General features: G+C 36.8%; 2 long non-coding RNA genes, 3 other non-coding genes and 3 pseudogenes across 12 annotated transcripts; all 8 read left to right on the plus strand.

Moving 5' to 3' along the window:
• Positions 1-3,725: 3,725 nt before the first annotated feature.
• Positions 3,726-11,269, plus strand: LOC136206358 (uncharacterized). Of its 8 annotated transcripts, none has more exons than XR_010676264.1 (3): positions 3,734-6,747; positions 7,129-8,711; positions 9,596-11,269. It is a non-coding gene; the product is annotated as an uncharacterized lncRNA (long non-coding RNA). The 8 variants fall into 8 exon arrangements; XR_010676259.1 differs by having other exon boundaries at positions 3,734-4,325; positions 4,497-8,711; XR_010676261.1 differs by having other exon boundaries at positions 3,734-4,153; positions 4,230-8,711.
• On the plus strand, positions 3,838-3,998 carry LOC136207641 (U1 spliceosomal RNA). The gene has a single exon (XR_010676772.1). It is a non-coding gene; the product is annotated as a U1 spliceosomal RNA (small nuclear RNA).
• On the plus strand, positions 5,078-5,268 carry LOC136207837 (small nucleolar RNA snoR127; annotated as a pseudogene).
• LOC136207835 (small nucleolar RNA snoR127) lies at positions 8,085-8,275 on the plus strand (annotated as a pseudogene).
• On the plus strand, positions 10,510-10,679 carry LOC136207832 (small nucleolar RNA snoR127; annotated as a pseudogene).
• A 1,195-nt stretch (positions 11,270-12,464) lies between the features above and the next one.
• LOC136207768 (U1 spliceosomal RNA) lies at positions 12,465-12,625 on the plus strand. The gene has a single exon (XR_010676895.1). It is a non-coding gene; the product is annotated as a U1 spliceosomal RNA (small nuclear RNA).
• Positions 12,484-16,657, plus strand: LOC136205376 (uncharacterized). The gene is made up of 2 exons (XR_010675919.1): positions 12,484-12,778; positions 16,416-16,657. It is a non-coding gene; the product is annotated as an uncharacterized lncRNA (long non-coding RNA).
• LOC136207812 (small nucleolar RNA snoR127) lies at positions 13,803-13,948 on the plus strand. Its single transcript, XR_010676938.1, has one exon. It is a non-coding gene; the product is annotated as a small nucleolar RNA snoR127 (small nucleolar RNA).
• Positions 16,658-20,016: the final 3,359 nt, after the last annotated feature.

Genomic DNA, 20,016 nt, shown 5'->3' on the forward strand with positions numbered 1-20,016 from the left:
CGAAAGCAATCCGAGGCCTGAACAACTCTCCCATCTAGGGTGATTGTCCCTGCCTCCCTACTCCTACGGCCGCTAAACTTACACTCCAAATATTCTGTCTTACTTCGACTCAACTTAAAGCCTCTAGATTCTAGAGTTTGCCTCCATAGTTCCAACTTCATCTCCACTCCTTCTTTCGTCTCATCAACCAACACAATATCATCTGCAAACAGCATGCACCATGGTATACCATCTTGAAGTGAACTTGTTAGTTCATCCATAACGATGGCAAAAAGAAATGGGCTTAGTGCGGAACCTTGATGCACTCCAATCGTAATAGGAAACTCTTCAGTCTTCCCAACACTAGTACGTACACTCGCGCATACTCCCTCATACATGTCCTTTATGATGTCAATATATTTCCGCGAAATGCCTTTCCTTGTCAAGGCCCACCAAAGTACTTCCCTTGGTACCTTATCATATGCTTTCTCCAAGTCAATGAAAACCATATGCAAGTCTTTCTTCTTATTTCGATAGTGCTCCATTAATTGTCTCATTAGATGGATGGCTTCCATAGTTGATCTTCCCGGCATAAAGCCAAACTGGTTTTCCGAGATCTTCACCGTCCTCCTTAGCCTTTGTTCAATCACTCGCTCCCAAAGTTTCATAGTGTGACTCATTAATTTGATTCCCCGATAGTTGGCACAATCTTGGACATCGCCTTTGTTCTTATACAAAGGGATTAAGGTACTTTTCCTCCATTCTGATGGCATCTTATTGTTTCTCCAAATTTTGTTGAAGAACGTCGTCAACCATTCGATTCCTCTTTCTCCCAAACATCTCCAAATCTCAATAGGGATGCCATCAGGTCCTACTGCTTTCTTCAACTTCATCTTACTTAATGTCATTTTGACTTCACCCTTTTGAATTCTCCGCAGGCATTCATGATTTATCATATCGTGATGGATACTTATATCTCCAACATCTTGTTGGCGATCTCCATTAAATAAGTCATCAAAATAGGACCTCCATCGTTCCTTGATATCCTTATCTCCAACTAGGACTTTCTGGTCCACATCCTTCACACATTTAACTTTTCCGAGATCTCGCGTCTTCCTATCTCTCATCCGAGCAATTCTATATATGTCTCTTTCCCCTTTTAAATAAGATTAATTTTACTAAATTATAACTCGTAAACTCTAAAAAAAACTATATTAAATATTTCAAACTCCAAATTATGTTTAAAAATATTTATTATTTACTATCATAATTGTAAATAGCGTGTTAAAATATCAAAAATTAAGTATGTCACGTTAATTATAAAAATTGTCTAAAATATTTACTATATTATTGACATAGTTATAAACCACTTACCAAAATACATAAACTAATAAACTTATTTCCAGTGTCTGGCGTGACAGTTAAATAATGATTAAATCGACCCGTTCAAATTTTCTAGTGGATAAAATTATTTCTAAAATGTGTTCTACACTTTATCCCCTCATTAAACAAATAAGGTTATTGTTTATTTTGCTTCTCTTCCTAGAGGATCTTCGTTAATCATTATTTCTCAACAACAATTAGGGATTCACTTTTTTCTGTTAGACGTTATGTTGGGGTTTGATGCTCTACTAGATATATCATTTATGTTTCAGTTTCCTTTTTTGTTGCAATCAATAACTTCAGGGCATCCATGATCCATCCCAAGGAGATGCGGATAAGGACAATTTTTTTTATCCATTTCACAGCGATAGGGATTCTCCATCTAGACGGGAACGTGGATAGAGGAGTATTTCTCATCCCTACCCACCCTTTGTTATCCACTTATAGTAAACAACCTCAAAATGATTGTTGGTGATCTCAAAATGGAAAACTCTAAGATCTAAAGTTGTTTAGAATTATATTTCTTATGGAACAACATTTTAATTTTATAAATCGTTATTTTTCGGGTTTACTCTATCTTAACTGTATTGACTAAACAATAACTAAATAACTTTAAAACCAAAAAATTCAAAAATTAAACAAGAATATTATTTCCACCAACTCTAAAATAAAGGGCTAATCTCACACGTGATGTTATAGTGAGACCCATGAATGACCATGTGCAAGGTTATTAATTGTACAAGGACTCCAAATTGAAAGGACCCAATTTTTATTTTTATTTATATATATATAGTGTAAGTTATGGTTACTTTGTTTTTTATTATTTTATTTTTATCCACCATTGGATTCTTTACTGTATTTTTTTTTAACATTAGATTAATTTTCTACAAATGAATATATAAAAAAAGTAAAATATTGCCTGAAATATTATTGTAATAGTTATTTGTTTACATTTACTTTTTAGTTTTTGATACGTTAGATTAGCTTCAATCCTGACAATGCTTAAATTGGGAGGACTTGATTTTTTTATTTTGGAATACGGAATTCAAAAAATGTATTATATAATATTTTCGAAAATAAAATTGAAAATCTCACGGTAATTTCTTTTTTTTATGATTTTTTTATAAGAGTACGTGTTCAAATCATAATCTTCCACCTCTGATTCCAGAAATATATTAACTGAATTATATTTGTTTTGGCATAGTAATTGTCATTTGCTAAATACCGCAACCAAATTCCTTATCACCGTCTCTTTTGGACTTTTTTGCCCTTCTCATAATTTTGATAAAAAACTGAAAATTCTCTCTCTAAAATCATAAATCAGAACAACAATAATTGAAATTATGAAAATAATTGATGTGTGACAATCCGAACCCCGAAAATGGATGATTACGAGTCGGAAACATTAAGATTTACATCTTTTTATCAAAGAACTCATGAAAATAATACATATTTTTCATGACGATTTTACATTTTTCGTCACAAAAAATATGAGAATTTTTCATTTTTCGTCATAAAAAAGTGAATGACTTAGTATTTTTCGTCACTAAAATTTTTACAATTTTTCGTATTTCAAAATTTGGTCTAAACGGATGCGGCACACCGTTCGACCCATGGTGGGAACGGATGCGGCACACCGTTCGACCTATGGCGGGAATAGATGCGGCGTACCGCTCGATCCATAGTGGGAACGGATGCGGCATACCGTTCGACTCATAGCGGGAACGGATGCGGCATACCGTTCGACCCATGGCGGGGAACGGATGCAGCATCCGTTCCCGCCATGGGTCGAACGGTATGCCGCATCCGTTTAGGCTAAATTTTGAATTTTCTCTCAATTTTTTTTCCCAATTGCGAATTTTTTTTTTATGCCAAGGGTAAAATTGTCCAATGGGTGCGGTGATAAGGAATTGGGTTACGGTAAATAGCAATACCTTAGTAATTTCATTTTCAAATCAGATTAAAATTATATAAATATATTTTTAAAATATTAAAAATCTAAATTACAGAATTTGAGAATTTTAGGACCTTAGGACGGACTTGAGTGGTCAGAAGTTAAATGACAGAGTTTGAGAAATATTTATATTCGATTTTTTTTTTTTTGATTGAAATTTATATTCGATTTTTAAAATTGAGGAATTATCATAAGAGCAAAGTTAGGAGCCATGTTGTACTTTAATTTTAATCATGTTGGTCATATCTATATTCTATTTGAATGAAATTAGTATTGTAATTGGGGTAAATGGGGTGGATTGGAGTGAGGGTATGAAACTACTTTTACATAATCGTTCCTCTTTATCCCCTTGAAGAAATCATTATTCCTCCACCTGATTTTTTAACTTTTAATTTTCTAACAGCGGGCTGTAACTCGTAACAAGGGATGAAAAGTCTGTTAGAGAAATCCCACATCGGAAAGCACCAGCAGGATAATGAAGCAGCAGCGGTATAAATAAGAGTCAAGATCGAAAGAGAAACATACTTACCTGGACGGGGTCAATGGGTGATCAATGAGGCTCATGGCCTAGGGTTGTGACCTCCATTGCACTCTGGAGGGGTGCTTCCCTAAAGTCTCCCCAAGAGGGAGAGCTTACGTCATAATTTGTGATAGTGGGGGCCTGCGTTCGCGCGGCCCCTTCCAATCCTAGTTTCAGTTTCATGTTCATCTAATCGACTTCATAAGCATGTTGAAATAAGTCTCTTATATTCTCAGTACCCAAAAAAGAAATTGCATATATTTATTGTTTCTTTTGTAAGTGTTTGTTTATTTATTAGTTGAGCAAACAAACAATGGGTAGGTTATTGATATTTATCAGTTCATTTATCATTATTTCTCGTTATCAATTAGGAGGGTTTGATTCTTTCTGTAGGACGCTATGTTGGCGCTTGATTATGTAGTGGATTCTTCGTTTGTGTTTCATCTTCCTCTTTCGTGCTAATGACAGCCCCGGGGCGACCATTCCTAGGTAAAACTTGCGGAGATGTCTTTTAGGTTGTTTTACATCAAATTCGAACTGGTTTTTCGCTCTTTAAGTACGTGTTAGAAAGAAGTTTTTGCTTCGGTATATGATTTCAGGCTTTTTTCACTGGTGCTTACATGCTTTTAATATTTATGGGTCTATGTATGGTTGGTGAAGCTGAAGAATGATGGAACTTGCAATGTGCTTTTGGTAAATTTCATAGTTGGGTGAGCTTTCAATTTTGCGGAGATGTGCACAGTTACAAAGGTAGTTTGCTCGATTAAGAAAGCTTTTTCCTTGGATGAAGTTAAATTATATTGTGATTCAAAGAGTAATACCTTTTTCTGCTTCATGGTCCGATTTTAAGAGCAGTATTCTTGGAGTCCCTGATGAGGGTACTTTTTGATTTGTTTGCCTCTCAAATCACGCATTCTTGTGATTCATGGTCTTAATCAAGAAAGTCTTATTCTTCAATGAAGTCTTATCCTTTTTGTTTGCCTCCCAATCAAGGAAGTCTCATATCCTTCAATGAAGTTAAATTATATTGTGATTCAAAGAGTAATATTTTTTTTTTGTGATTCATGGTCCCATATTACCTGTGATGCTAGAATTTTACATACATGGAGTATTAATTATCTTGGAGTTCCTGATGAAACTATTTTTTGTTTTGTTTGCCCTCAAACTGTGCAATCTTTATCAATTATCATATCTTCAGAGTCAGTTTAATGAGCTTAATGCGTTTACCCACCCCTCCCTCTCTGGAATGATGTTATTTAGCCAAATCAGAAACAGATGTGCTCCATAAGGCAATGCCTTCAAGGCTTGGATTAGTTATTGCAGAGACACATAGATGCCTCTCGTGTAACCTGGACCAAGTATTAGATATGGTGGCTTATGTAGAAGCGTGTCCTCTGTTGATCACTTAGGGATTGGTGGTTGGCTGACCAGAGTCGTTATCTTTTGTTTGCTCTGTATATACTGGCAATTGATTATTACTCCATATGGAGGAAGAACTGCAAATGCCATTGCTTAGAAGCGGATAAACAATATCATGTGACTGAATTGTCTTTTCCTTGTAACTGAATTTTAGTGTATGTTTTTTGGTTCTATGTGAACTACCATTTGTTGATACAAGTTAGTTGTCTGGTTGAAGTGATTGAGAGATACTAGTTTACTTGTCTTGCTCTTCCTAAACCTAGCTGATTTTCTAGGGAGTTAATTAAATTATTATTCTGGACGTCTACTATCTGAATCTTGACGATTTCTTAAACTAAGTTTGTTCAGCCGATGCTTATATTTGTCTTTGATACTTGGGGTCATCCATTCTCTTGTTGGAGGCTACGTTCTCTCAATATTCAGGGGAATTCATGTTTCAGCTTCCTTTTCGTTATTAAAGGGAGCCCTGAGGCATGCCTAGGTGAGATTGCGGAGATGCCTTTTAGGTTGCTTTACATCAAATTTGAAGTTGTTTAAACTCCGTTTGATTATTTTTAGGTGTTAAAAGGAATTTTTTGTTAGGGTAAAAGAAGTTATAGTTTCATTAGATTGCTGCTTGTTAATTAAATGATGAGATGAGGATGGAGCTTTTGTTGGTAAATAATGTCGTTTGTTCTAGCATTATTTATGTGTTGCAGCTTTCTCCTTTGCGTTAAGTGTAGCCAAGGTTTCTCTCGTATCATATACCCAGCTTGCAACTCTATTTTAGGTTTACTAGTAGCATGTAAAAACTGATCAACAATCAGCCATATAAGCAATAAGCAGTCCTGAGGCATAGTCCTTTTTGTTATTTTCTAGTATCCAAACATGTAATTTTACATATATTTCCTGCTTTGTATGCTGTATTTTTCATCCTTTCTGCAAAATCATTGTTAGTTTATTTATTTTGCCTTTCTGGGAAGATGATACTCGATAATCACTGAACTCTCTTTATCGATTAGGGTTTTGATACTTAGCCTTAGGCACTATGTTGAGGCTTGATTGTTTACTGCACATGCTTTGTCATTTATGTTTCAGCTTCCTCTTTCGTTACTAAAAGCAGTCCTGAGGCATTCGAAGGTGAAATATTGGAGATGCCTTAGGTTGTTTTACGTCAAACTTTAAGTTGTTAAATTCCCTTTGATGTTCTTTTGGCGCTAAAAGGAGTTGTTTATTTGGTATATGAATAACTAAAAGAAGTATAGTTTCACTAGATTGATGCTTGTGAAACCAAGGCACTTCCCAATAATGGTTATCTGATGCTTGTTCATTTGTCAATTATTTTAACAGAATCAAGATATTGAAGTCACTTTCGGTGATTGACTTACAGTTTTATAATTTTGCATATATGTAGCTGGTGGAGCTTAAGAATGATGGAATGGAACTTGCAACGTATGGTAAAATGTGATAATGGGATGAATTTCAAATACATGAAATGATACACACTTCATAAGTAATTTGCTCCTCAATCAAGAGTGTTCTTTCCTTTAGTTAGATGATATTATGATCCAGTGTCTATAAATTTTTATGTGCTTCACAGTCTCAATTTTCCTGCAATACCAGCATTTTAAATCCATGGAATATTAATTATCTTGGAGTTCGATAAAGAATGTGATAATGGGAATAAAGGGTAAATTGGGAACTAAGGGACGTGTGGTTTTATGGGCTTAGCTGGCCTTCATTGAGAGGAGGAGGGAGTACTATAGGTTATATATATGTGATATTTAGATTGTGAAAGACATCTCCGCTAATCATTTTTTCTCGTTATCAATTAGGGCTTCAATTTTTTCTGTTGGAGGCTATGTTTGTGGCTTGATTATCTACTGGATTCCAGGTTTATGTCTCAGCTTCCTCTTTTGTTGCAATCGACAGCCCCTGGCCATCCATAAAAAAAAGGGCGGCCCGGTGCATTACGCGTCCCCGCTAAGCGAGGGTCCGGGGAGGGGTCCCACCACAAGGGTGTACTGGGGGCAAGCCTTCCCTTGCCATTTTTTTTGGCAAGAGGCCGCTCCTAAGACTCGAACCCGTGACCTTCGGTCACACGACAACAACGTATTACCGTTGCGCCAAGGCTCGCCCTCAGCCCCTGGCCATCCATCCCAAGGTAAAATTGCGGAGATGCCTTTAGGTTGTTTTACATCAAATTTGAACTGGTATAAACTCCCTTTGTTTATTAGTATGTTTTAAAAGTAAGTTTTCGTTTGGGTGTATGGATAACTAGAAGGAGTTATAGTTTCATTTTGTGGATGCTTTTGAAACTGAGGCAAGACAATCAAAGCTCAAATCATAGAGGTCAGATGATTGTTAATTTGGAGATTAGATGCTTGTTAATTTGTTTTATTGTTTCTACAGAATCAAAATTTTAAATTGGACATCCAAAAGTCTCTGTTCGAAATGGTATCATATTTTCAAAGGTAATTCAATGATTTAGGGTCTATGTATGGTTGGTGAAGCTGAAAAAAAGATGGAACTTGCAATGTGCATTTGTTGAATTTCATACTTGGGTGGTGAACTTTCAGTTTTGTGGAGTGATACACAGTTCAAAGATAGTTTGCTCGATCAAGAAAGCCTTTTTCCTTAAATGAAGTTAAATTTTTATTGCGATTCAAAGAGTAATACCTTTTTTGTGCTTCATGGTCCCATTTTACCTGTAATGCTAGAAGTCTTGCATCCATTGAGTATTAACTATCTTGGAGTCCTTGATGAGGTTAGTTTTGGTTTTGTTTGCCCTTCAAATCTCAATCTTTATCATATCTTCTGAGGCATTCTAATGTTTTTAGTTCCCCCTCTCTGGAATGATGTTATTTAGCCAAATCAGAAACAGATGTGCTCCATAAGGCAATGCCTTCGAGGCTTGGGTTAGTTATTGCAGAGGCACATAGATGTCTCTCTTGTAACCTCGACCAAGCATTGGCTATGGCTTCTTATGTAGAAGCGCGTCCTCTGTTGATCACTTAGGGATTGGTTGTTGGCTGACCAGAGTCATTATCTTCGGATAAACAAAATCACATTGTGTATCACTTGGATTGCAGAAATGCAGGCGTCAGTTCATGGATGCAATGTGGCTGTCTTTTCCTTTTAACTTAAGCCTAGTGTATTGCGGTTCTGTGTGGACTACCATTAGTTGATACAAGTCAGTTATCTGGTTGAAGTGATTGAGAGATGCTAGTTGACTTATCCTGCTTTTTCCAGACGTAACTGATTTTCTATAGAGTTTGTTAAATTATTATTGTGCAGGTCTACTATCTGAATTTTGATGATTTGTTGACCCGTTGTGTCTCACATTCTTGAACTAAGTTTGTTGATGCTTATATTTTTCTTTCATACTTGGTGTCATCCAATCCCTTGTTGGAGGCTAAGTTCTCTCAATATTCAGAGGAATTAAGTACCAGGGGCACGAGTTTCCATCAATCACAGGTATGGCAAGATAGGTTCTGAATATTTATTCTCCCTTCACACGGCCTGTCCATCTCTAGTTTTCAATTTTTCTTTTTGGATTCTGTAACCTTTCAAGGATTTAATTAAATGATGAGCGGAGGATGGAGCTTTAGTTGGTAGATAATGTCGTTTGTTCTAGCATCATTTATGTTGAAGCTTGCCCCTTTTCTTAAGTGTAGCCAGGGTTTCTTTCATACCAATACCCAGCTTGCAATTTTATTTTAGGTTTAGTACTAGTGTGTCAAACTGATCAGCAATCAGCCATATCAGCAATAAGCACAGTTTGTCCGGTTCTTGGCGACTGCTCAAGTTTATTCTTCTCTAGAAGCTTTGAAGTTGTAGTCCTTTTGTTATTTTCCAGTATCCAAGCATGGTGGCTTTACATATATTTTCTGCTTTTTTGCTGTCTTTTTCATTCTTTTGTGAAATCTATTGTTAGTTTATTTATTTATTATGGTATGCTATTGTTAGTTTTGATACTTAGCCTTAGGCACTATGTTAATTCAGCTTCCTCTTACTAAAGGCAGTCCTAGCGTGGGGCATTCCAAGGTGAAATTGTGAAGATGCCTTTTAGGTTGTTTTACAAAAAAACTTGAGTAGTTTAAACTTTAAACTCCCTTCATTGGTTTTTAGGCATTAAATAAAAGATTTTGCTTGGGTATATGAATAACTAAAAGAACTAGTAGTTTCATTAGATTGATGCTTGTGCAACCGAGGCACTTCAAATCATGGTTATCCGATGCTTGTTCATTTTTCAATTAACTTAAAAGAATCAAAATATCAAGTCTCTTTCGAAATGATACCGAAGAACATATTACTCTAGTTTTGCTTTGTTTTACCTTTTTTTACTAAAGTCAATTCAGTGATATAGGAAGCACAGCCAATGCCCTGTCAAGCGCTTGCACTGAAACTTGCCATATCAGATAATCTGCTTCTGTACCAGAAACCTCTGATCTGATAGCAGCAGCAGTTAAAAGAGGTACGGGAATGGCATTCGGAGAATATGGTTTTGCACCTTACCTTAGCCCTGAAAGTGAAAGTACTGGTGTCAGATTGATTTGTATATAGTTTATATTTGTGCATATATATAGCTTGTGGAGCTTAAGAATGATGGAACTGGCGACATATGGTAAATTGTGATACTTGGATGAACTTCATTTTCATGTGATGATGCACACTTCATAAGTAATTTGCTCCTCAATCAAGATTGTTCCTTCATTTAGTTAGAAGTGTCTATAAAATTTTCCATGTTTCATGGTCTCAATTTTCCTGTAATACCAGAATTTTGGATCCATTGAATATTAATTGTCTTAGAGTCTCTGATAATGGGAATAAAGTGTAAATTGGGAATTAGAGGACATGTGGTTTTTTGGGCTTAGCTGGAGAGAAGGAAAGAGTACTATAGGTTATATATATGTGAGTTTAGATTGTGAAAGACAACTTCTGCGAATTCCTTTAGTAATCGGATTTATGCTTGGGAAATGGAGTTTTCTCCACTGATAGTTAGTTTAGACAGTAGATTTCTCTATTGATTTTTACTATTCCATTCTTTGTGTTTTTTGTTCTGTTTGATTGATTTGTTGTTGGGGAATACAATTTCTAGTTTCAATAAATTGCATGAGCTTTGTTCATCTTCTATTTTCCATATCTTTATATCGCGTTATCCATCAGTCCCTGACGAGGTAATTTTGTTTTGTATGCTCTTCAAACCAAGCAATCTTTATCCTATCTTCTGTGGAATGCAGCTGATGTTTTTAGTCTTGAGACCTCTCCCGCTTTGGGTTGATGTTATTTAGCCAAATCAGAAATAGATTTGCTCCATAAGGCAATGTCTATGTCCTCAAGGCTTAGGTTAGATTGTAAGCTCAACCAAGCATTAGTTATGGTGCCTTATCTAGAAGTGCATCTTCTGTTGATCATTTAGGGACTGCTTGTTGGTTGACCAGTCATTATCTTTTGTTTGCTCACATATATGGAAATGTTGATTTTTAGTCTGTATGTACGAAGAAATGCAAATGCTATATCTGAGAAGCGGTTACAGGTTACAGATGCAAATGCGATTTTTCATGAGAAAACCAAACACATTGACATTGATTGCCACGTTGGTTAGGGATCACTAAGTTTCTTATATCATTTGCACTCCTTATGTCACTTTTCAGAACCAGTTGGTGATTTTCTTGTCTCTCACTAGCTTTTAAATGACCCCTATATTGTGCAAGCTGGAGACTGGAGTGTTGCAGTATGAAGATCGAAGTTGTAATTGAAGAAGAATGAAGAAGCAACAGCAGATCTTAAAGCTACCATTTGGCAGGAAATTTAGTTTGGGATTAATATTTTACACACCTTAATTTGCAACGTTTTGTTGTTTGGCACCCTGCACTTATATTTGGAACTATCACATTCTTAAACTTCTAAGTTTTTGTCGTTTGACACCCTTAACTTGTCAATTATGTATTAAATCTTCATTTACCATGCTAATGACTAAGCTAATTCTGTAATTCTTGCATCAATCAATGAGAATTATTATCTTTCTCTTAGCTTTAAACATTACAAGAGGAACTGAACTAATGAACTCTCTTGGTTATCTACACAAGTAACACTGAATAACTGAATTGTATTCCAAGAGAAGTGAATCGTGGAACAACAAATGCTTTGGTTAGGCAGTCAATTTGATTTAAGAAATGCTTTGTTGTACTCACAACCCAACAATGTTAGACATCTTCTGTGACAACACATAAAAGAATCAATTGAAACAAAAGCTTTAACTATCAATCAAACAATACCTTCTGTGAAGAATCAATAAATAATGGCCTAATACACCTGCTCTCATGTACTTAAAAAAAAAAAAAAAAAGCATATTTACTCCTATTAACTTGTTTAAAATGATCAATTGACTCGTTAAAAGGTGGGTAAGGAGCACGAAGACCAAAGCGAATAGAGAATGATAAAGAACGGACAGACTGGATTTGATTTATTAGGTACCTTGAACTTTTTTAAAATTATCTATTAGTCCCTTGAACTTGTTTAAAGTGTACACATTTTAATTTTTTTAAAAATCTTTCCTTACTCCGCCATGTGAATTTTAAGGGTTAATAGGTTACTTTAAACAAGTTCAGAGAGTAAATTGAACATTTTAAAAGTATAGTGGAGCAATTAAATGTTTTTGGACAAGTATAAGATCTAGGGATGTATTATGCTTTCAATAATATTTTTTATATTAATTTCTTACAAGTACTAAAACTAGAAATTGCTATCTCTAATTTAAATTTGTACGGTCCTAGGAACCACAAGACTAATTTTGTACCTTATCACGTCTTACTTGAAATTCCACAGACACGGAGGGAATTTATGTGACATTGTTAGAGAGCTAAATTTATGCGTGAGTTCTAATACGTTGTTTCCAAATAACAACAAGATTTTTTTTTATAGAAGGAATTGGATTATGATTCCACCAGTTCAGACTATTGTTTAAAAAATGTAGGGGCCTAATTTGAAATTTTTATTTTTATTTTTTTGGAAATTATAATATACTATTTCTTGGTTGAAAAAAGTTAAAGTAATTTATTGCTGTTTCCCCCAACTGAATTTTTACTTTAGCTATTATGAATTTCCAATACCAGGCCAGGGCGTATCAAAAGAGGAAAAGAAGTGAGAGCAAATCCCACATCGCAAATAACGAAGCAGGATAATGAAGCAGCAGGTATAAATAATACTGGAGATCGAAGTTGTAACATACTTACCTGGACGGGGTCAATGGGCGATCATTAAGGTTCATGGCCTAGGGTTGTGACCTCCATTGCACTCTGGAGGGGTGCTCCCCTAAGGTCTCCTCAAGTAGGAGAGCCTACGTCATAATTTGTTGCCGTGGGGGCCTGCGTTCGCGCGGCCCCTATCAATTCCAGTTTTAATTTCCTTGTTGATCAATAGTTGGGCTTTTCTGTGTAGATGATAAAAATGTTCTTTAATGTCTTAAGCTGGCTGATTGTAGCAAGAGGTGAAGTTTTCCTACGCTGCTCAAGTTTATTCTTCTGAAGAAGCTTTTGGAGGTATCAGGTTTTTCGTATTTTTTCAGCAGTTAGTTTCTTGGTTTGTGTTTCAGCTTCCTCTTTCATTGCAAAAGTTAGGTTTGGGGCATGGTAAAGTTGCAGAGATGCCTTTCAGGTTTTCTTACCTCAAATTGGAAGTTGTTTAAAGTCTCTGTTGATTAGTAGGTGTGTCAAATAAGTTTTTGTTTGGGTATATGAATCACTAAAGAAATTTTTAGTTTCATCACATTGGTGCTTTTGAAAAGGTCATGGAGATCTGATACCAAAGACAAATTACTCCAGTGTTTCTTTTTCTTTTTTATAGCTTTTCTGTGAAGTTAATTCAATGAAATAGGCTTGTTGTATTTATGCATCTGTGCATTTCGTGAAGCTGAATAACGATGGAACTTGCAATATGCATTTGGTAAATTGTGATAGTTGGCTGAATTTTCATTTTCGTGAGGTAATGCACAGTTCAAGCCAGAAACCGTTCCTTCATTGAGTTATATTACATTATGATTCTAAGTGATCTTTCTGTGCTTCATGGTCACAGTTCACCTGTAATGTCAGAATTTTAGAACCATGAAATGTTAATTATCTTGGTGTCCCTGATGTATTTTTTGTTTTGTTTGCCTCTTCATACCAATACCATATCTTCTGAGAAAGCGTTCCTTCGGTGAGTTATATTACATTGTGATTCTAAGTGATCTTTCTGGGCTTCATGGTCCCAGTTCACCTTTAATGTCAGAATGTTAGATCCATGAAATGCTAATTATCCTGGAGTCCCTGATGATGTACTTTTTGTTTTGTTTTCCTCTTCATACCAATCAATCTTTACCATATCAGGCATTTCAATTGGAAGTGTCAAAGTGGGTTATCATGTCCTAATTGTGTTATATGATCTATATATTTCACATTATTATATATGGTACAAATGGAATTAAAATGTACTTGTATCAAAACAGATCATGTAAATTTTCGTATTAGAAATTCACAACCCTAAGTCCAAAGAAGCTAATGTTTTAGTCTTGAAACCTCTCCAGCTCTGGAATGATGTTATTTAGCCAAATCAGAAAAAAGATGTGCTCCATAAGGCAATGTCTATGTCTTCAACCAAGCATTAGATATGGTGCCTTTTGTAGAAGCGCATCCTCTGTTGATCACTTAGGGATTGGTTGTTGGCTGACCAGAGTCATTATGTTTTGTTTGCTCTGCATATATGGCAATATTCCTTTTTAATCTGCATGTACGAAGAAATGCAAATGGGATCGCATTGAGTAGCGGATACAGCTGCAAATTCGTTTTTTCATGAGAAAACCAAGCACAATCACGTTGACATTGATTGTCATATGGTTCGGGATCACTATGTTTCTTGTCTCTTAATAGCTTTCAAATAATCCATGTGCTGTGCAACCTTGGATTCCTCGTTGGCCTATTGCTCAGTTAAGTGTTTGGAGGTATAGTCATTTTTCTTATTTTCTCAGTATCCAAACAGAGGGCGAGCCTTGGCGCAACGGTAAACGTTGTTGTCGCGTGACCAATAGTGCGACCGGGCCGCCTTTTTTTTTTTTTTTTTCTCAGTATCCAAACAAATACTATTTCCTGTTGATGTATTATTCAATTTGGATAGGATGTTATTTTGCTTTTCTTTATCGATTAGGGTTCATGGCTTAGTCATTTGTGATTCAACTTCTTCTTTCATTGCTTTACTCGGCTTTGGGAATTCAAAGTTGTTTAAAGTCTCTTTGTTGATTAGTAAGTGCTAAAAGAAGTTTTTGTTTGGGTATATAAATATAGTTTCATCACATTGATGCTTTCGGAATGGTCATGGAGATCTGAGCCATGTTCTTGTTAATTGCTGTAACAGAACCAAAATATTAAACGGGAGATGTAAAAGTCTCCATCGACCAAAGAACAAATTACTTCAGTGTATTGTTAGACAATATTTATTATGTATACATTGCCTCACATATATAAAGAATCATATAGTTCTCTAATTTATCAAATCAGAAAGAGTTGTGCTCCTTAAGGCAGTGCCTTTAAGGCTTGGGTTAGTTATTGCAGAGGGACATATGCCTCTCATAACCTTGACCAAGCATTAGATATGATGCCTTATATAGAACTGCGTCCTCCATTGATTACTTATGGATCGGTTGTTGGCTGACCAAAGTCATTATCTTCTTTTTGCTCCGTATATAATGGCAATGGTAATTATTATTCTATATGTAGGAAGAAATGCAAATGCCATTCCTGAGAAGCGTATTAACAAAATCCATTGACTATTACTGGGAATGTGAGTGATTGATTAAAAATCTAGCCCTATGAAGATCTGGCTGGTGGAAAAATAATCCATTAGTGGATCCTTGATTTATTATGGCTGAATACTTATGAGCAGAAATGCATGTGTCAGTTCGTGGATGCGATGTGGTTGTCTATTCCTTGTAATTTTATTCTAGTATGCCTTGTGATTATGTGTGAACTAATCATTAGTTGATACAAGCAGTGATTGAGATATACTTGTTTACTTCTCCTGCTCTTCTTAATCGTAGCTGATTTTCTAGGGAGTTCATTAAATTATTATTGTGCACACATCTACTATCTGAATCTTGACGATTTGTTGATCCGTTGTGTCTTCTTGAACTGATCTTTACATTTTGATCTAGTTTCTTCTTGCTGATGCTTATATTTGGTTTTTATAATGAGGTTCTGAATATGTATTCTCCATTCGAGCAGCCTCGTTCATCTCTAGTTTCAGTTTTTCTTTTTGGATTCCGTATCCTTTGAAGGATGTATTAAACGATGAGCCAAGGATGAAGCTTTTGTTCTACCATTATTTATGTGTTGAAGCTTGTTCCTTCGCGCTAAGTGTACACAAGATTTTCTCTCGTACCGTAATACCCAGCGTGCAATTCTATTTTAGGTTTAATACTAGCGCGTCAAAACTGATCAGCAATTCGCCATATAAGCAGTAAGCACAGTTTATTCGGTTCTCGTCCAACTGTCAAGTTTATTATTCTCTAGAAGCCTTTAAGGTATAGTCCTTTTATTATTCTCCAGTATCCATACGTGTAGCTTTATGTATACTTCTTGCTTTGTTTGCTGTCTTTTTCATCCTTTTTATGAAATCTATTGTTAGTTTGTTTATTTATTATGGTAGGCTATTACTTATTCTGCATTTCTAGGAAGATGATATTCGAATAATCACTTAACTCTCTTTATCAATCTGGTTACGATACTTAGTGTTAGGCACTATGTTAAGGCTTGATTGCTTACTGTACTGGCTTTGTCGTTAATGTTTCAGCTTCCTCTTCATTACTAGACAGTCTTGGGGCATTCCAAGGTCAAATTGCGGAGACGCCCTTTAAGTTGTTTAAACTCCCTTCGTTAACTTTTAGGCGTTAAAAAGAAGTTTTTGCTTTGAGTATATAACTAAAGAAGTTATAGTTTCATTAGATTGATGCTTGTGAAATCAAGGCACTTGAAATCATGGTTATCTGATGCTTGTTCATTTGTCAATTATTTTAACAGAATCAAAATATTAGTCTCTTTCGAAATGATACAAACGGACACATTACTTTAGATTTGCTTTCTTTACCTTTTTCTAAAGTTAATTCAGTGATTCAGGCTTGTGTATAGTTATATTTGTGCATATATGTAGCTGGTGGAGCTTAAGAATGATGGAGTTGGCAAGCTGATCCCTGTTTTGTGCAAGCTGGACTACTCTTTGATTTTTCTTCAGCTTGAAAGGGTTGTAGTAATTGAAGAAGAATGAAGCAGCAGCAGAAGCAGACCATAAGCTACCATTTTGGCAGGAAATTTAGTTTGTTATTTTGCTCACATGCATGATCTTGTTATTTCATTTTGGGCTTAATGTATAATTACGGCAAATTATTAGAAGCATCTGTCAGAGAGTAATATAAGATATATGATTGGGCCTTAACTATCAGTTCGAGCTTTTAGTTCAATCGGTTCCATGACATGGTATCAGGTCCGCTAGGACCAGACGGTCGAGGGTTCGAGTCCCGGCAACCTCATTAATTTGTGGAAATAAAACACATGGCGGGATGGGCCTGTGTTGTGCACGCTGCAAGCCCAAGGGGCATTTGCGTGTGGGGGTGTGTCAGAGAGTAATATAAGATATATGATTGGGTCTTAACTATCAGTTCGAGCTTTTAGTTCAATCGGTTCCATGACAGTATCTGGTTTCTCCATGTCAAATGGAGGATCTCCAACTCGTATAATTACACCTTTTATTTATACTTGACCTATCACATTTTTAAACTTAGTAACTTTTTGCCGTTTGACACCCTTATTTAGTTCTCTAAGACCCTGATTTGATTGTCAATTTTATCACATATCTAAACTATAAATACAACCCAACAATGTCAACACATTCCATGATCAGACACGAGAGATTGTTTATAGAATTTGCTTTCAATGCCGTATAATAGTTTTTATATTAATTTCTAAACATTATGCACGTAAATGCTAATTGGATTTGAGCGATAATACATGTTTGTCTTATCATTTGTTGAAATTTAGTCAACAAATGAGGTTGTTAGGAATTGAATTCTCGACCTATTGGTCTAAGAGACTCAAGTGTATGTAATACATGTCTATCTTACCATGTGTTAAAATTTAATCACTAATTAGGGTTCATAATTTAAATAAAGTTTAAATCTAAATAGATAGTTAACTTTTTTTTTATTAATTTCTTACATAATGTATTCTGTACAATTTTTCAGAATATCTGCTTTTGTAAGAACAATTTTTTTTTTATTAAGAGTATTTTGATTAAATTTTGATAATGTACGAGAAAATTCGTTTGTATAGGATTTGGTAGTCTGATTAGGAAGATCTAGATAGCAATTATAAGCAATTATAAGGATGTATTTGGTTGTCCTAAATAAGAGATATCACTCTTGTCCTGCAAAGATAAGGTTTGGTTGGATCCGATGAAGGATATTTTTACGCTGAAGTCAGATCTGGTGTAAAGAGTCATGAATAAAGAAAATAGTAGAGTAACGCTAAGATCGATACAGTTACATTTGTGAAGAAAGTTGGACCTTTTTAGGTAGGAGTGGTGACTCCTAATGTAGACAAGGGTAATCTGACTCTGAATCATTATAAAGAAAAGACATAATATATCTGACTAGGGGAATAATCTATTATCCCTGAGGATACCATGTTCGATTCAATGGAAATATATCCGATGAACTTTGATAACTTGCCGGATCCGATTTGATATTCTCTGCCAGAGTTACCTGCAAAACAGAACCGGAGACAGGATCTCCGGGAAAACTCTCCGACGATCAAGTCAGTTTTTGTAAGAAGGTTGGTAATTTGACAATAGTATTGCGGGGAAAATTGTGAGCGTACCTTTTTCCCTCGTTCTTAAGGCCTTTTATAGGTGTTTTTTAGGTAACCGCCGAGGGCGGTTACTCCTTAGTGGGCCACGTTCTGAGGGCGGTTCCCCCTTTTTAGGCCATGTCCCTTTCGTGGCTTTCATGGCAACGAACGTGGTTCTGAGTGGGAGTCTTGATGCTCCGTTTAGGAATTCGGGGCGGTTACTCGCTTCACCCGTTTCCGCTTATTCGGGTCCCAGTCGGGGCGGTTACTCGCTGCGCCCGCTTCCTTTATTCGGGTCTCATCCGTTCTTAGACCATAGGTCTAAGTATGGGCTGGGCCTGCGAAATGAATATGACCCGGTTTAGCCTCGCGGGTCATCACATGCCTCCCCTTTAGTTTGATACAAGAGCCCTTTAGGGTCTGTTCATAGGGGACGCTTCGTTTTTGCTTGTCTATTCGAAATTCAAAAACTTGTGAATTTTTCCTCTTTCGTTATTTCTTTTCCGACGTCATCTTTTCCGGCGTTGACCTCTTATTTCCGTCATTTCTCTGTGTTGTCTTTCTCATGTAAGTTTTCCTCTTCATAATTTGTACCTCGTTCGGCTTTTTACTTCTGTTTATTTCTTTTCCTCAACATGTCGAACCCCGACCTTGACTTCGCACCGTTCGATGAGAGCTACGTCCGCGAGGTTTCTCATGAAGTTGATGAGATGGTTGATGAAGTTTCAACCAGTTCTCATGGGTCTGATTCCCACCCCGCTGACTTCCTCCACCTGGCGAATACAACCGACGAGGGTCTAGGTTTTGACCCTAAGAAGTTGATTCCGCCACCTGTCCCAACCCCCCGTTTGTTACCAAAGAGGGACAGGTCGGGAAGCCTAGTTTGTCGCGAGACCATTGAGGATTTACGGGTGCAATATCCTTGGCTCCAAGGTCTCGAGACCATCATTCCCGGGGAGGATAGAGGACCGGGCGATTACCCAAAGGGGTATTTCACCATTTTCGTCGCCCAGATTATCTGCGGCTTCACTTATCCGCTGGCGGATGAGATTGCTTCCATCCTCGGCGGTTACGGAATCGCACCCGGGCAGTTACATCCAAATGGATGGGCCGACTTGACCCTGGATAAATTTCTGGCGAATTGTTTAGAGGTTCCTTTCTCGCTTAAAATTTTCTCCAAGCTTCATCATTTCAAGAGTTCGGCGGGGTATTTCACTTTCATCCGCCAGAGCGGATACTATGGTTTTGACGAGAAACTGAACAAGATCCGCGAGTGGGATCGCTCTTACTTTTTTATCAAGTTTAATGAGGGAAATCCGAACTTCCTTCGCCATTGGGGCCGGCCCAATGTGAAGAGTTTGAACTTCGGTTATCCCAGCGAGGAAGAATCCGCCGTCATCAAGTTCCTGAAGAGTACCCCTCCTTTTGTATGGACATATGATCAGGCCTTCCATATGCTAAGGAGCCGAGTAGCGATTGCCTACCGCGAGGGGGATCGCGTGGTCTATATCCCTTATCGCGTTTTTGTACAAGGTACTTTTTATTTCCAAGTTGATGATTTCTTTTAACCCTTTGCAGGGGTGATCCTTTATCTCAAATCGCTGCAGATCGGGAGGCTAAAGCCCTAGCGAGAAGGAAGAAGCGGATGGCGGGAACCGCCTCCGTTGTAGGGGAGGATTCTTCTGGAGGAACGATTCCTTCCATTGAGGCGGCTTCTCCTGTAAGGGCCTCCGTTTCACAAGGTCCCACTTCTGCCTCCGAGGATCTTCCTTTGACGAAGAAGCGGAAGATAAGTGCGGATACATAGTCTTCTCGTCCCAAGAAGAAGAACACCTCCGTGTCCCTTATTGTTGGCGGTACACCCGTATCCGCCTCATCCAAAGGAAAGAGCAGTACCCCAATTCATGAGG

Source organism: Euphorbia lathyris, chromosome 9, assembly GCF_963576675.1.
Source record: "Euphorbia lathyris chromosome 9, ddEupLath1.1, whole genome shotgun sequence".
NCBI classification, from domain to species: domain Eukaryota; kingdom Viridiplantae; phylum Streptophyta; class Magnoliopsida; order Malpighiales; family Euphorbiaceae; genus Euphorbia; species Euphorbia lathyris.